The sequence below is a fragment of the Elephas maximus genome, chromosome 27, assembly GCF_024166365.1.
Source record: "Elephas maximus indicus isolate mEleMax1 chromosome 27, mEleMax1 primary haplotype, whole genome shotgun sequence".
In the NCBI taxonomy this organism is placed as follows: Eukaryota; Metazoa; Chordata; class Mammalia; order Proboscidea; family Elephantidae; genus Elephas; species Elephas maximus.
The window spans coordinates 31,442,312-31,460,829 of NC_064845.1; the positions used below are offsets into that span (position 1 = coordinate 31,442,312).

An 18,518-nucleotide genomic window follows, 5' to 3' on the forward strand; every position below is an offset into this window, starting at 1 on the left:
TCTGAGATTGTGCTTTTCTGGGAAGTTCCCAGGTGATGTCAATGCTGCTGGCCTCAGAGGAACAGAAGAGAGAGTAAAAAGGGATAGTTAGAGAATAGTTTTGTAAACCACAAAGTGATTTGCAGATATAAAGAATAATTTTCCTGGTCCTCACTTTAACTGATTATAAATGAATCCCCAACTAGCCAGCAGTTCTAGGATGTGTTTACTATGAGCATCAGATAGAATTTGACAGTCACAGGGTTTGGAGAATAGGAAGAATTTAAGGAGTTACTATCCACCACTCCCCTCCCCCCCCCCCCTTATTTCTAAGACAAGGAATCAAATTCAGAGAAATCACTGATGCCCCCAAAATCTCTCAGTAACTTAGTGGTGTGGTAGGATTAGAATGCAAACATTTGACTTTTTTTCTGTCATTAAATAAACTAAATGATAACCTTGTAAAGAAAGGGTACTTTTATGCTTCACTGAACAAATATGATTCTGGTCCATACCCAAAAAGGTCCCAGAAGGTGAAATTCAACAAGAAAGGCCACCAGGGTACTAAATACAGGCAAGCTGTCACATGGTACACAGCAAGGGATTTTTCAGGAAAATGATCTTCAAAATGCAGTGAGCCCTAATAAAGTTACGTCCCATGTATCCAAAATATCATGTAAACGCAAATTTCCTTCTTTTTACTTTCTGGCAAAAATCAGAATTTTGTTTCCAATGTATACAAACTCTAGTCATTCCTATTCAGGGATAATTAGAAAAAGAGAGAGCTTGGGGTAGCAAACAGAAAAAGGAAATAAATGAGTTCCCTGAAGAACAACAGTGGTTTCTGTGGCGAGCCATGAAGACAAAAAAATCTAAAGCTTTTTTCTTTTTGTATTCCTGGCATGTAAATTATCCTGCATCTGAGATGATGGTGGGTCCTAGGTGCTTAGAGAAGAACATCAGATGTAGGATCACTGACGTAAAAGACAAGAGTCAAAAACTCCCAAGTCATAAATCAGAAAGGCACAGAATATCTGGAAACCAAATCGCAGTTGTCATCTCCAACAAAGCAAAGTGAATTTGAACATGTCTTGGTGAAATCAGGTAGGAGTACAACTGGGCCAATGAGCAACATCATGATAAAAGGAGAAAAGATTGCAGTTGTCAAGGATTTCATTTTACTTGGATCCACAATCAACAGCCATGGAAGCAGCAGTCAAGAAATCAAAAGACGCATTGCACTGGATAAATCTGCTGCAAAGCACGTCTTCAAAGTGTTGAAGAGCAAAGATGTCACCCTTGAAGACTAAGGTGCGTTTCACCCAAGCCATAGTATTTTCCATCACATCATCTGCATGTGAAAGCCAGACAATGAATAAGACCAAAGAAGAACTGACGCCTTTGAATGGTGGTATTGGCGAAGAATATCGAATATACCATGGACCGCCAAAAGAATGAACAAATCTGTCTTAGAATAAGTACAGCCAGAATGCACCTTAGAAGCAAGGATGGCAAGACTGTGTCTCACATACTTTGGAGATGTTGTCAGGAGGGATCAGTCCCTAACGAAGGACATCATGCTTAAGAGTACAGGGTCAGCAGAAAAGAGGAAGAACCTCAACGAGGTGGACTGACAGTGGCTGAAACAATGAGCTCAAGCATAACAACGATTGTAAGGATGGCTAAGGACCGGGCAGTGTTTCGTTCTGTTGTGCACAGGGTCGCTATGAGTCAGAACTAACTTGACAGCACCTAACAACAACAACTTATTGAGCAAGGAATGGTAAATGAAAATCAATACTTGCATGAAAAAAGCCAAACTCATTGCCGTCGAGTCGATTCTGACTCATAGCGACCCTACAGGACAGAGTAGAACTGCCCCATTGAGTTTCCAAGGAGCGCATGGCAGATTCAAACTGCCAACCTCTTGGTTAGCAGCTGTAGCACTTAACCACTATACAACCAGGGTTTCCAATACTTGCATATTCATTATTAATTTAAGATGAGTAAATATGAGTATCTTCATTTAGTGAGCAATTTTAAGTATTTTTAATAAAGATTAAAATACTACCAGGAATTTCCATACCCCACCTCACAACCCTCTTCCACCAGAAGGCCTTTGACTCCTCAATCAAGAATTCTCCCATCCCGGGGGTTTTCCAGAATCTACTGCAGACTGGAGCGTTATTAGTCTTCTTTGTACCGTGGGCTTCTCTGGCAGTCTGTTGAAGCCAAGGGCTCCCTCCTCAGAACGATGTGTTAAACGCAGGATAAAACACATAGCATTAAAAAGGAAGTCATGTGGAGAAACTAGAATCCTGGGGGCATTGCTGGTGGGACTGTAAAACGGCAGTCACTGTGGAAAACAGTTTGGCAGTTTCTCAAAACGTTCAACATAGAATTAGCATATGACCCAGCAATTCCACTCCTAGGTATATACCCAAAATATCTGAAAGCAGGCACTCAAACAGATACTTGCAGACAAATTTTCAAGGCAGCATTATTCACAACAGCCAAAAGACAGAAACAACCCAAGTGTCCACCAACGGATGATAAACAGAACCTGGAACATACACACGATGGACTATTATTATTCGGCCATTAGGAAAAATGACGTTCAGATACATGCTACCACATGGATGACCCCTGAAAATATAAGCCCTTTTTTTTTTAGGGAGTTCAGGAACTTCAATTTAAGAACAAGTGATTGGGGAAGGGCTCTTCTGGGATGGTCAAAGTTTTTTCTTACAGGAAACAGACGGTGTGCAGAAAAGTTTTAAAAACCCAAAGATGCACAGAAAAATCCTGCTCGGGATCAGTCAGGGAAGAAAAGAATGAGCTGAAAAGAGAAGTCTAACCTTGACTTTCTCCCCAAACCCAACACTATTCATGACGTCCCTTTAAAATCCTACATTAAGGAATTACTCAGAGAATTTGCTTGGCCCCAGCCCTGCAGACAAAGCATGTTTTATGTTCTGATGGCAAGTGAAGGGAGGCAGCACCGGGAACTGGAAGATCCAGATGAGATCCAAGCTTCAGTCTTAGTCCCCTTGTTTTCTGCCACTAACTAGCCCTGTTAGCTTGGTCAGGTCACCTAGTTTCTGAATTGAAACTTCCTGTCTATAAAATGAAAAGTTTGAATTAAACCATCTCTGGAATTCTTTCTAGCTATGACTTTGTGATACTAAGATAATGCATAACTATCTGGGAAGAAATATTAACGAGTCAAAAGCCCGAAGCCACCATCCTGGGCACAGCTAGCTGCTGGGCTCTGGGGGCACCTTCTTTCTGGACTTGGAGAGTCCTTCCCAGGAAGGTTACACACTTCCCTGAGGTTCCATAGCCAGACTGCCTTCCCTGGAGCTGCAATGGAGGAGCCTCAGTCAGATCTCAGCACTGAGCTCCCTCTGAGTCAAGGGACGTTTTCATACTTGGGGAAACTCCTTCCTGAGAAGCTGGTTCTGTTCCCCTCACTGTCCCCAGCAGCAGAGGCAGTAGACGATCTGCTACTCCCAGAAGATGCTGCAGACTGGCTAGAAAGCCAAGCTGGGGCTCAAGGAATATCAGAAGCCCCTACACTAGCCACCTCCTGGACGCTGTCATCCTCTGTCCCTTCTCAGAAGACCTACCCAGCACCTATCATTTCTGTCTGGGCTTCTTGCATTCTGGGACAGCCAAGTCTGTCACCTACACGTACTCCCCTGAACTTAACATGCTGTTTTGCCAGCTGGCAAAGGCCTGTCCAGTGCAGCTGTGGGTCACCTCAACACCCCCGCCCAGCACCTGTGTTCACACCATGGCCATCTACCAGACGTCAGCATATGATGGAGGTCGTGAAGCACTGCCCCCACCTTGAGTGCCGCTCTGACTATAGCGATTGCTTAGACCCTCCTCAGCACCTTATCCAGTGGGAGGAAACCTGCATGCTGAGTATTTGGAGGACACCATCACTCTATGACATAGTGTGGGGTGCCCTAGGAGCCACCAGAGGTCGGTTCTGACTACCACCATCCACTTCAACTTCATGTGTAACAGCTCCTGCATGGGGGGCAGGAACCCATCCTCACCATCATCACACTGGAAGACTCCAATGGTAATCCGCTGGGACACAACAGTTTTGAGGTGCATATTTGTACTTGTCCTGGGAGACACAGATATACAGAGGAAGACAATTTCCATAAGAAGTGGGAGCCTTGCCCTGAGCCAGGCTTGGGGAGGATCACTAAGCGAACACTGCCCACCAGCACCAGCTCCTCTACCAAGCCAAAGAAGAAGCCACTGGATGAAAAATACTTCACTCTTCAGATCCATGGCCATGAATGCTTCAAGATGTTCCTAAAGCTCAACGAGGCCTTGGAGCTCAAGGATGCCCAGGCTGGGAAGCAGCCAGAGGGGAACAGGGCTCAATCCAGCCTTCCCAAGTCTAAGAAAAGGCAATCTACCTCCCGCCATAAAAAACTTATGTTCAAGAGAGAGCAGCCTGACTCAGACTGATGTCCTTCACTTCCTGTCCCCCATTTACACACCCTGCCCCTGCCTTCCTTCCCTACCATTTTGAAATTCACATGCTTGAACCCCTGCTTCATACAGGTGTGCCTCCAAAACACTCAGGAACTTTTCACTTACCTTGGTCTGGGCCTACACTAAAGATGTTGGCCTACACTGGTGATTTGGGGGGCATGAGGGCAGCTGGGACAATGCAGCTTAGATTTTAAGGTTTTTACTATAAACAATGCTTGGGAGAGAGAGGATAGCATTCCTGCATGTAAGAATTAGATTTTAAAACCAGTCATAGAACTGGCCATACCTGGGTTGGAAGCCTAGGTCACCAGCAGACTAGCCAGGGAAACTATCTCAAGGTGTTTCCCTCCTCCTGACAGCAATGTGCACATCTGTGAAATGCTGACACCCACCACCTACCTCGTGGGGTTTGACATGAGGTTAATGAAATGATGTGTGTAGGACTCAAAGATCCCTGAGGGCCAGAAGTCACCAGGCTGCTGGCCTTAAAACCTTCTTAGATCATATGGCATCTGGGACTGGGCCTCTGGGGAGTGCTGGTCCCTGTCCCTGTTGGTTGATGGATTGACTGGGCAGCTGGTTAAGGGGAGGGAGTTCCCAAGTCCCTTTTCTGCTGGCCTAGCCACGTCCTGTCTAGCCTCCAGGTAAACCTCAGCACCTACAAGGAAACCTCGCCCCATCCCACTCCCTGGAGGATTCCAGCTTTTACGTGGCATCTGTACCCACCACCACGTCTTACTGCCCCCAGATGCTCAGAGTCTAATTTCTTTGCACTCTGGAAGGCACATTTGCGTTCTTCGCCTGTATCCCTTCTCCTCACCTCTTTTTATATCCCATTTTTATATCTGTTTCTTATTTTACAATAAAACTTTGCTATCAAAATAAATATTAGTGAGACTTTAAATTTCTTCTCACCCTATGTCATGGATTGTATTATGTCCCCCCAAAATGTGTGTAACAACTTGGTTAGGCCAGGATTCCCAGGGTTTCGTGACTGTTCTCCATTTTGTGATTGTAATTTTATGTTAAAGACGGGTAGGGTGGGATGGTAACACCCTTACCAGGTCACCTCCCTGAACCAATGTAAAGGGAGTTTTGCTGGGATGTGGCCTGCACCACCTTTTATGTCTCAAGAAATAAAAAGGAAAGGGAAGGAAGCAGAGAGTTGGGGACCTCATACCACTATACCTCATACCGACAGAAAAAGAAAGCATTCCCCTAAAACCAGCGCCCCAAGTTTGGACTTCTAGCCTACTGGACTCAGAGAGAGAATAAACTTCTCTTTGTTAAAGCCATCCACTTGTGGTATTTGTTATAGCAGCACTACACGACTAAGACTCCCTACGCTCACAGTAGGAAAATGAATTCTAAATGAGAATTTTCCAGAGGCTTCAGAAATACCTACACAAATCACCTAGTCAGACAATTTCAGACTTGGAAGGAATCTTAAGCAACACCTGCCACTTCACCAATCCCAGTGAACAGGTGAGAAAACTGAGGTTCAAAAAGCGAAGAGAGTTGGGGTCCCATAAAGAGGCAATGTTAACAAGCTGTTGTGACTATTGCTATTTAGTACTAGCAGGATTTTTTCCTCCAACAATTTTTACATGTACAATTCAGTGACATTGATTACATTGAAAATGTTGTACACCCATTACCATTATCCTTTTCCAAATTATCCCACCACCATTAACAGGAACTCAGTGGCCCCTAAGCACTGACTTCCCATTTACTCTTCCCTCCCACCCCGGCAATCACTAATAAGCTCTGGTCTCTATAAAGATCTGCCTATTTCATGTAAGAAGGATCAAACAGTATCTTTCCGTGACTGACTTATTTTGCTCAACATAACGTTTTCCAGGTTCATCCACCTTATAGCATGTATCAGGATTTCATGGCTGAATAATAGCCCATTGTTATGTATATTCCACATTTCGTTTATCCATTCATCTCTTGATGGACATTTCCCTTGTTTTCAGGTTTTGGCTATTGCGAATTCTGCTCCAATGAACACTGGTATACAGCTTGCTGTTTGCATCCCTGCTTTCAGTTCCTTGGGCCACATGCTTAGGACTGGAACTGCTGGGTCATATGTTCTACGATTAACTTTTTTGAGGAACCACCAAACTGTTTTCCACAGCGACTGTGGCATCTTGCATTCCCACCAGCAAATGAACAAGGGTTCCAATTTCTCCACATCCTCTCCAACACCTGTTATTTTGCTTTTTTTTTTTTTTAATTATAGCCATTCTAGTGGGGGTGAGGTGGTATGGCATTGTGGTTTTGATTTGCATCTCCCTAATGACTAATAATGTTGAGCTAGCACCAGCAGAATTCTAGGATTCGTCATTGCTAGTAAAAACAAGCTCATCAGTTTATTTGAAGAGAGACAGAAATAAACCTCCAATAAGCTGGGCATAGAATACGAACTGTAAGAGGAAGCAGGTGACTGGGGTACTGGCACCAAAGGCAGTGTACTCTACCTGGGTCAGGGTCAAAGCTGAGGGCCTCATTATACACTGTAACCTCCCCATCAATGGCAACAGCACCCATTTCCCTCAAACATCATGTCTACAAAATCCATTTCAAACAACAGCCACCTAGTTATTTCCAAAGAGAGAATGGATGAATGACTCTGGCTCCTAAGGTCAATGAAACCAATGTCCAAGTTTTGGGTTGTGAATAAAATCTCAAAAGGACAGAATTTAAGAAAATCCATACTTAGGAGGAAGTTTCAAGTTTTAGAACAAACCGATTTGAGAATAACTTTGATCTGCCTTCTGTGTCAGCTCTGAAGTATAGAGACTAATTAACCAACAGTTTTTACTAATACTCTCACCCCTACTTTCAAGGTATGTGATTATATACATTACTGATACTGATCCAATAATGTATATTTCCAGAATCCCACCCATGTGTGTAGACTAGCTTTACAAGCAAAGAAGTAGAAACTATGAAGTTATGGGGAAATTTGATTGAATTATGATTTCAACTTCACATTCAATTAACCAATTTATGCAAAGTGCTTTCAAACCCTGTATTATGATGCTTAATTGGTAGGTTACATTCTGCCTTCTCCCCCACTACAGACACACACACCCAGCAAAGTAACCACAACGATCCCTCAGTCCCCACAACACCCATTACTCCTATAGAAACAGTTTCGCTTTCACAACTATTTTCTTTGAGCTTCTCTTTGACTGAGATCTCACAAAGCTTCTTGAGATCTTCTAGACTAGAGGCTACACACTGCTGGTTTGCCAGCTCCATTATTTCATCTCCTCCAGGAATTCCCAGAGACAGCAGTGCCACCTGCTGGTAGGGAGGGCACAATCTGCTTTCTGGAAGCCTATTTTATGGGTGACAGGAATGACAGCCTAGATTTCTGTCTTTGGGAGCCCTTCTTTTCTAGACCACATTATAAGCATAAGCTACAACCTGAGATGTGTAACCTCCACAGGAGCCTCCATTGTGACTGGCAGGTCATCTGGAAGCCATGTAAAGCAAAGCCAGGCTAGCCAACAATGAGGCACTTCTGTCTGGAAATGCCTCCTCAATGTTCCAAATGCAAGAGCGGCACTGAATTCAGCATTTCCTGGCTCTCTTTTCCCCCACTGCTTCAGTAACAGATAATAGCACTCCCAGCCCTGACCTGTGGCTATGCTATCTAGCTCCATCTCACATCCTAAGGAAGGTGCTCAGACCCCTCTCAATGTGAAGGCTCTTACATGTACACAATGTGACACAGATCCTTCTCAAAGGACACTACTGTTTAGGCATGGAGGTCAGACTCTAATCTCTTTCATTTGCTCTCCATCCTCCCAGTGCCTAAACCAAGGGGCAGAAACAACAGAAAGGAAATGATTTTGTTGTTTTGAAAGTAACAGTAATGAGTTTTCATTGATTTAGAAAATAAAACCTTGTGCTATAGGTGACGGATATATGCTGTGTCCCTCAAGGTGAACTAAGCCTGCCAATCTTCCTGGTTTTCCTTCCTTAACCTGATCAGTGTTTTTCAACCTTTTCACAGCCCCTTCCGTAGGCTCAACATAAGAACTGCACGCCCTTTGTGTAGTTTTCACAGGCAGTCCCCAGTTACAAATGTGCCACTAACGTGCAACCTGTAGTTACAAACCAATCCCCATAGAGCCTATTTAAATTAAAAATGTGAGGTATATACAATGGTTCATAATAATAAACTGGCATTACTTAGGGAAGCACATTAGAACACTGTTATTATTACCATATTATCATGTTAAAGATATTTTAGTGTAGTTGGAAATGATTCTTTAATGTTTACGTATAGAAAAGGAACACTACATCGTAAGACAAACATTTGATTAACTGACGTTAAATACAAACTGTACCTAACTGTTCCGACTTACGTACAAATTCAACTTAAAGAGAGATTTAGGAGAGGAACTCGTTCGTAATCCAGGAACTGCCTGCATGACAAAAATGACATTTTTTCATTAGACCTAAAAGCATATACTTTTTCAAGTTATACTACCTCTCTCAACCTTCAGGACTCCTTCCCCCACCATCACCAATACCAACTTAAAAATTTTAGGCAAAATTTTAAGTTATCCCCAAGAATTTGCTTTGTGTTCCAAACTATTAGCCGACAACCTATATTTCACTTTACTAGGAACAGTTGTTATGTTCCCAGTGACCCTGAGCTTCACAGCAACTTCTTCTACTTTTGCGCACCTCAGAGTTCTCTGCTTCCTAACAAATCTAAGTGCTCCCTCTTCAATTTTTTTTTTTTTTTTTTTTTGCCTTGTCAAGCTAATTGGTTTCCTATCAAGTGTAGACATTTTGTCAGGATGCAGGGGCGGATTAAGCAGTAAGCAAGGTACTCACGGGATTACATTAAGCGAGGTGTGCAACAAGCTTAATTGTGTTTACTTACCAATCAGTAGTGCACAATTTCACGGGGGTTTCATCACCACTTTCATGTGGTGAAAAACAGGTAAAATTTTGACTACACACTAGTAAGTAGGCACAAGTAACTCCATGTGTACCTTGCTCATTGGATAATCCAACTCTGGAGTATGTCTTAGATGTTTGAAAATCATACTGTTTCCTAAAGAAACAAATCTGTAGCAAGAAGAGGAATAAAAGGGCTTTGAAAAGGTATCAGGATGTCTCCAGGCAATCAGGTAAATAAAGATCTTTGTCAATCTCATGCCAGAATAAATTCTAAGCAGATTACATTGAAACTCCAGAATACAGTAAAATTAACAAAGTAGTTAACCACTGGAAAACTGAAGGGACTTTTTATGTTTCACTATAAGGATGTACAGTATGCCCTGCCCATTGCAGGTCTGCGGAAATGGAGGAGAGAGGTAGGGGATACCTTGCAGTTTTAATCTGCTCTGAAACTGCTGCACACACTTCTCCTTTGCAAAGAACGGTTTACACGAGAGATTCCCTCCCCACACATCCCTCTTCTGCCAGCCAAATGGTCTTCTTCAAACACACACTTTTCAAAGAACTAAGGAGGTCTGAAGAGGCTTAATTTAGACCCTGCGTTCCTCTCCCTACAGTCCATTAATAAGCAGAAAACAAGTAATTACCCGCTTGGACAAGCCCCGAAAAACCTCAGTTTACAGCGACCCCCCACCCCACACACACGCACACAAAATCTGTCTTCTTGAAGAAGAATCTCAGTGTGCTGACCTGGTCCGCAGTTCACTGCACGCATTTCCTTCCTCACAATTTACCAGTCACCAATTAAGGATCTCATTTAGACCTGCTCCGCCAGCGCCCAACTGCTTAGAACATTTTTACCTTTGTAAGGAATCTCTGGGTTCCTTCAGCGCACTCAGAGCGCCCACCTGCGGGGAACCTGGGCCCTTCAGCCCACTCAGAGCGCCCACCTGCGGGGAACCTGGGTCCTTCAGCCCGCTCAGAGCACCCACCTGCGGGGAACCTGGGCCCTTCAGCCCACTCAGAGCGCCCAACTGCGGGGAACCTGGGACCTTCAGCCCGCTCAGAGCGCCCAGCTGCGGGGAACCTGGGCCTTTCAGCCCACTCAGAGCGCCCAACTGCGGGGAACCTGGGCCCTTCACCCCGCTCAGAGCGCCCACCTGCGGGGAACCTGGGCCCTTCACCCGGCTCAGAGCGCCCAACTGCGGGGAACCTGGGCCTTTCAGCCCACTCAGAGCGCCCAGCTGCGGGGAACCTGGGACCAGGGCTCGCCTGCAGGTCCAGCGGGCAGAGAAGCTTCTCCGGGCGGCACTCGGGCTCGGTCCCGGGTCACGCCGCCCCCACCCCGCCCGCACCGGGGCAGAGAGCGCTTCTGCACAGCTGCGCCTGCAATTCGGCGTCGCCCACAGCCCCGGGATCAGTGTGGTCCCGAGGCTTCAGAGGTTCGCGTCCCAAGGCCTGGGCCACTTTAACGTGACACTCCATTTCTTCCTTCATTTTCCCGCTGCATTAATGCCACCTTCTGCTGGGCCCCAACCCGGGTCCGCGCCTGGAACGCCCCCACCTCACCACCAGCGCCCTTTACCTGCCAGCATCCCTCTGGGCGGGAAACAAAGGCGGAGGCGACGCTGCCAGGCGGGCAACTCCCCTCGGCGGCCCCATCTCCGGGGTGGGAGGATGTAGAGACGCGTAAGAGGGTACGAAAGGGAAACCGAGGCACCGAGGGGGTGGCTGAGCCTGGGTCTGCGGCCACCTCAGAAGTGGGGCTCCCGGGGCGGGGCGGGTTAGCCCCACACTAGCCCCGCCCCGCCCGCCCTGCCCATCCCGCTCACCCGACCCGGGGGAGGGGTGGGGCCGGCAACCCCAAGGCGTCGCTCACCTCAGGAGAAACGCTGGGCTCCCTCCAAAGGCGCGAGGAAAGCCCCGCCGCTCGCGCACGCGCACTAGCGCTCTCGCGCCTTCGCCCCTCTGGTCCACGCGCGCGCCCCTCCGACCAGGCTCTGGCCCGCCCCTGCCCTGCCCGTCAGCGTCCGCGACAGCCAATCCGCTCGCACGGGAGGCCCAGCGCCGGTCACGTGGCCACAGCAGCCAATCACCAAATTGCCCTTGGCTGCAAAGGCTCCGAAGTCTCTGTGGAGCTTGTTGCTACAGCGCGGAGGATGGGAGGCGTGCACGGGAAGACTAAGCCTGCTTGTTGGGGGACTGAGAAGCCCTGGATTGATCATTGGCTACATCTGTTAGTTTCCAAAATCCTAATATGAATAGTCATTACCTGGGTGTCTTGTTAAAATGCAGATTCTGATCCAGTAAGTTTGGGGTACGGACCTGAGATTCCAGCTTTCTAACTAGCTCCCAGGTGGTGGTGATGCTGCTCCTGGTCCGAGGACCACCCTTGAGGAGCAAGATTTTAAGGAAATCTGTCAGAAAGCGTAGGTTTTACACCTGACCCATGTTATTTTCAAGTTTTGAGACCTCTTCCTCCAGTGATGCAGAGCATTCCAGTGACTGACTAAGCACTGGGTGTCCTGATGACGCTCATAGTTTGGGCAGCGGCTGAGGGGAAAAACCCACCAAGGAAACCCACTGCTGTGGTGTCGATTTGGACTCATAGGACCCTACAGGACAGGGTACAACTGCCCCATAGGGTTTCCAAGGCTGTAAATCTTTAGGGAAGCAGACTGCTTTGTCCCAGGAGCAGCTGGTGGATCGGAACCCCTGACCTTCCACCTCTGTGCTGTGTTTAATTCCCGCACCACCCACCCTTAGGCTAAGGGACAACAACCTATGCCAACTTGGGATTGGAGTGTGGAAAGTAGAGATGGGGACTGTATGATCCTTGGAAGTAACAGGACTGTGTTCTAAAATATTGGGCGTGAGTTTCTGAGTGGCAGCTTTGCCAGACTCTGGCTTAAAGTGCCCGCTACTTTGTGGAATTTACACTCTGTTATAGAACTCCAAGGGCAAGTTCAGGGAGGGAGCTTGGAGTACAGGAAAAAGATGCAGGTATCTGATCTTTGCAGCCTAAGCTAGAGTGGTTGTAAACTAACCTGCCTTAAAAAAAAAAGCAGTGCTGTCGAGTTGATTCCAACTCATAGCGAGAAGTCTTAAAAAATTTTCCAGATACTCTTCTGTAATTCCAGAGTCAGGACTTCAAGAAGCCCATTGCCTCCGCCATCTCTCAAACTTGACCTGAACTTAGTGTACAGACTGGCCATCTAGGAGCTTTGCTGTTCAGCATAATCAAGCTCTTATTGCCCAGTGTTGTCCCTGATATGCTCCAAGAGTGTAAGGGCTAAATTCTCCAAAACCTTCAGACCAGGTGGTGTGATATTCTACCACATTGCTTCAAGCAGTTATTACTCACTTCACTCATCAAGGGGACTAAACTGCCATTTAGAGAAAACTTCATCCTTGTCAGTGTGTCTTATCAGGACTAGAAGTGAAGCCCAATCAGTAACCTCGGACATTGTTCATCACATTGCTCAGTATCAGAGCAGGCATAGCATAAAATTCAGAGTTTCTGGGAACACGTTAAATCAAGTTCTGGTTACAGCAGGAATAAACAGCTGTCCAATGGTGAGAAATACATTTGAAGTCTCAAAGAAAATTTCCTTTGCCGTCTTCTACAGTTGCTATCAGTCGGAATCAACCCGATGACAGTGGATTTGGTTTGACTTGGTTTTAGCATTAAACCAACTGGAGGAGTCCTGGTGGCTCAGTGGTAAAGTGCTTGACTGTTAACCAAAACTCAGTGGTTTAAACCCACCAGGCTTATCATGGGAGAAAGATGTGGCGACCTGCTTCTGTGAAGATTACAACCTTGGAAGCCCTATGGGGCAGGTCTTCTCTGTCATATAGGGTCGCTATGAGTCAGAATCGACTCCACGGCAATGGGTTTGATTTCGGGTTTATCATTAAACCAGTGGTTCTGAAGTGTGGCTGTGCAGTAAAGGTTTTAAGGGTGTAGATTTGGGGCCCCTGTGCCCAGAGGTTCTGCTTGGTGTGAGGCCTGGAACCTGGGTAGCTATAGGTTTAAAAAGTCCCACAGGTGATTTGCTATCCAGCATGTGTGAGAACACCTGCGTAAGTTGCTAGATCAATGGAGTCATTCTCTCACAAGGAAAAGTCACGTCTGCAACACAGATCACTAATGACACGAAGACTGTGAAAACAGAGGGCATTTTCCACACAATATGTGAGAATACATAAGAAAGGCCAAAAACAATTCATAGGAAATAAATACACCAAGGACATTTCAGTGGTACAAATTGAAAAGCCAGGTCCACAACTCAGTTTCATTCCAGTTGATAGCTAAATGTTTCAAAAAGAACCTATTATCTTTGTCAACCATGCCAAGCTGACCAGCTCTCTAGTGCTATCTTCACTTATTCTATGCCTCTCTTACCAAAAGCAAATTCCTGGTTCAATATCATTAACAGTTATTCTCTGAGGCTTTTCCCAAAGTGTGTAAGGAGTCACCAGGGGTACTTGTTAAAATGCAGATCCCCAGGACTCACCCCAGAGTCTCCTGTTACTTCTCTCATGTAACAGTCCTGAAGTCATTATTGGTCAAATGCGAGTCCAAACTGGATCTCCTGATAGAGAGCATCTACACATACGCAAGCCCTCAAATAAAAGAGCTATGATATTAGTTTAGTTTGCCATGCTGGCTAAATATAGGAGGGCCATTCCATTAAAAAAAAAAAAAAAAAAAAAACTCCAAGGGATTCTCAGTTCTCTTTACTGGGATTGTAGGAAGTTCTGTCATTATTATTTTTATTTTTAATTAGGCATCGGGATGCTGTTGTTGCACAGAGTTTTTCTATGGAATGATGTGTAATGTAGTGGAGCTTGACTCAGTTTTTAACTCAATTAGTGAGGTCCCCTCAGAACGCTCTCCTAACAACAGCCGTCTTTTTCTAAAGTGACTTTATTTTTGACACCAAAAATATGGAAGCCCAATGTGTGAGCCTTCAAACTAGCTTCTGTCCTGCTCTGATGCTTCTAAAAATATATTTCACAGCATCCAAATGGGAAGGAATGTTTTTCGCCTTGTAAACTTGTAGCTCTATCTATTGGGTAAAACAAGGGCAGATTTCATTGGTATTTAACTAGCATGAATACTGTGAATTTTAAACTAGAAAAAAAATTGTTTTCCCCTTTATGGGTGTCATCATTATAAAGAGAGGCAACAGGAAACAAAGAGATGCTTACTTGAGAATATGAATTTGTATAAAGCACATCTAGGCCCTCATTCATTATCTGTTTCTCAGTCTACTTGCCTCACATACATAACTCGGTCCCACCTCTCTGCCCCTTGATAACTTAGCTCCAGCTACAACTATCTTCTTAACTCCTCAAATACTCCAAGCCCACACTTGTTGCAGGAACACACTACTCTCTCTGGATGGAATCTTCTGCCCCATGTACGCACAGGGCCCTCTCTCCCTCACTGAACAAGTCTTTGCTTAAAGGAGTCCTTGTCAGAGAGGCCTTCCCTGGTCAAATGATCCAAAGAAGCATTTCCTCCAGCAACTGGTGCTCTCTAACCAAGCCTTTCTTAACCAGGGTTCTGTGAGAGAATTTCCCTAGAGAAAACAATGTCAGTGACTTTTGCATACCTCCCAAGGATGGTACATAGCTAACATCCTTCTAGTTGCATAGAATTTAATTCATTGTACATAACAGCTGCTTTAGGACATTAGTGTTTAATTCTCCCATGGAACTGATAGAAAAGGGCTGCTGTAAATGGTTATCCCACTTGATTTTTCTTCTGAGCTCTTATCAACATTTCATGAATTATTTTTTTTTGTCTCTAGAATGTAAGCGTATGGACCTTGATTTTGTTCCCTGCTTATCCTCCATGCCCAGAACTGGTATATAGTAAGAAAAACAAATCCACTGCAGTGCAGTCAATTTCAACTCATATTGACCCTATAGGACAGAGTAGAACTGCCCCATACAGTTTCCAAGGAGCGCCTGGTGGATTCCAACTGCTGACCTTTTGCTTAGCTGCCATAGCTCTTAACCACTATGCCACCAGGGTTTTCCTGGTATAGAGTAGACACTCAAAAAATATTTGTTGAATAAACTCCACAGCAGCAGTGTGTGTTATAACTTTTTATATAAAAGCTTTTCTATTTTTAAAACAATTCATGTTAAAACTTCTATATCCAGAAATATGTATAGTATGGATTTCCTGAGTGGTATGATAAGACAGAAAGTGTTAAAAGAATTGGCAAAGCTAAAATATTAGTCCAGATACTAATAAAAGAATGCTTTCGTAATCCAAACGTAAGTGACCAACTGCTCAATCAGGATGAGAGATGGGGGAGGGGTTAATAATTTGAGGATGTTTTCTACAACCGTAATAACAGAAAATAGAGCGGGCTTTCATTCCAGACAGGATCAGAAATGGACTCTAGACATTGCTGTGGGTGAAGCACTCAGTAAGAATTAAAAACAATTAAATTCTTCATCCTCGTGAGACAGAGGAAAACCAAAAAACATGTTTCAGGCACTCTAGATTTTTAAAAAGGAAAATATGATAAATGTAGGCCCCACCTAGGAGATAATTGAAAGCAAGTACTTTAAAAAGTCAATAACGCACAAGAAAATCCTATATACTTTTCCCCTTGCCTTCCATGAAAAGTTTGTACCAAGAAATAAAAGTAACAAGCATTTTGGGGTAGAAGCTAAAAAAAGAACTGGTAAAGCCATATAAATTACTAGAGAAAAAATAGGGAATTTTCCCCAAACTGGCAAGAGAGCTCATGTGAACAGGATAAAGACACCCAGTAAACTAAAAATGAGGAAAATAATAACTGTACCAGAAAGAATTTGAAAAGCACCTTGTAAGTGTCTTAACCCAGTAAAGTGTCTTAAAAACCAATAAAAGGAGATTGTTTCAACATGTAAATGGGAGGAAGTCACTCAAAGAATAAGTGGGATCTTTGATCTTTTTTTTTTTTTTTTTTTTGATCCTTGTAGATAAAGGATTTGCTCGAGAATGGAAAGGGGGACATTTTACATGCTGAATTGTTTGATCCAAATTGAAAGAATAAGTGGTGACTTCCTTTTCCATGATGTCCCCAAAGATGAACTAGTTGGAATTACTTGACTGCACGCTACTCGAAGATACTTTACCAGGCTGGACAAAATCAATGTAGACAAACTGTCAGGACAGAGAGGTGGAGAATCTGCTGGCTCAGATCGGTGGCTTATATGTACAAATGTGTAGCTGTAACCCCATTCAGTGAAAGAGTTCAGAGAAGACCTGAAGAACCATGATCAGAAGAGCTTTGCTTTAATAACAGGCAAAGTCATAGAGCCTATAACAGCAATGAAAAAATCATTGAATATTTAAACAAAAGTCATCTTTGGGAGGAAAGACAATGTGAATTTTAAAAGTAAAAGCGTGCTTGATTTGCTGGTTTCATGAGAGATGCACTGGTCACTAAACAAATGAGAACTGATGAGTATCTTCTGGGTTATTATATTTCTTTCCAAGTGACTTTAATTAGGCTCTCCATGATGGCAACAGGGGTACAGACCACAAAATATTGCACAATCAATAGACAGCAACGTGCCTTCCTCTGAATGAAGTCCAAAGAGTAGGAATCCTCAGGGATACCATTACATACACCTACTTCTTAACTTCTGTAGTAAAGAAATACTTAAGTGTTTGCTAAGTAGATTACTTTCAAAATTTGACATGCTTCAAACGCCCTCATCATATACGTTGTCTTGCTGTTTGACTAGGCAGGATAAGAATTACATATCACCATACTGTATTTTTGTTTATCTCTTATGACCTTACTATTACTTGTGAATTTGTTAACCAGTTAAAGTTACAGGTTTAAAACGAACTAAAAGCCCAGCACACAGTAAGCATTCAACAAATGTTAACTGTGTTTAAATTGATTTAATAAATAAATAAAACTTCAGAAAACCAATCAATAGATTCCAGGCTGTCCACTCTCCCCTCCCAACCCCAATGTTCTTTCATTTTATACTGGGCTCCCTTCTGGAATTTCATCAGCTATCTTTTTTTATCTCCAGCTGCATCAGCAACAGCCCTCTGGCAAAAAGTTCCTGCCAATAAGGGTGCAAAAAGCATAGTCTTTATATATTATCATACCTATTTATGGGAGTTCCTGGATGGTACAAAGAGTTAAGCGCTGGACCACTAGCCGCAGAGGCTGGCAGTTTGAACCTGCCCAGAGGTGTCTCAGAAGACAGGCTTAGTGATCGGTATCTGAAAGTTCACAGCCTTGGAAACCCTGTGGAGCACAGTTCTACTCTAACACACACAGGGTCACCATAGTTGGAGTGAACTCGAGGACAACTGTTTGTTAGTTTACCTAAAAATATTAAGGTTAATGAATAGTAATCCCATTCATTCACTCACACATGCCCCAGCTTTGAAGCAGCATTCTTTGGGTACGGTAATTTAGTCCTCATAAGTGTAAGCTTTGGGATGCAGCAGTCACCCATAGCTGAGGCACAGACAGATAAAACATGGCATAAAACAGAGAAAGGGAAAAAAGAGTGAGAGAGAAACAGACTATGGTTTAGGGAAGATGTTACAAGACAGACACCTACAGGGTGAGAGAGTCAAAGCGAAGGAGTGAAACAGGCAGCAATAAGAAAGTAAGAAGAGTTGGGGACTGTGGTATTACTAAATTACAGCCCATTTTTGCAACATGAGCATGCAAGATCTACCGTATCATATTTTTAGAGATCTAGAAATCTGGATTTATATAAGAAATTACCCATTTTTTAAAAAGAAATCTCTGTGGACCAAGCAAAACACATCTGCAAATCAGATATGAGCCACAGCTACAACTCTTAGCTAAAAGTGTCAATTCTGCAGCCTAAAATCCCTCAAACTCCTTCCCTGAACTGTGTCATATGACCACCACTAGGTGCAGGGGAGACTAGGAAATAAAGTTTTTTTGTTTTTTTTTAAGCTGAGTACATTGTTGCAGTGAAACCTGGACTCAGCTACTAAGCAAGGAGACCATACATGTAAAGGAAGGAATATGCCCCACGCTTTCAAATACTAGGTCTAAGAGAATTCCACA

At 44.1% G+C, this 18,518-nt stretch overlaps 1 pseudogene; it reads left to right on the top strand.

Annotated features, from left to right (window-relative positions):
• Positions 1 to 3,347: 3,347 nt before the first annotated feature.
• On the top strand, positions 3,348 to 4,473 carry LOC126068335 (cellular tumor antigen p53-like; annotated as a pseudogene).
• The last annotated feature ends 14,045 nt before the right edge of the window (positions 4,474 to 18,518 follow it).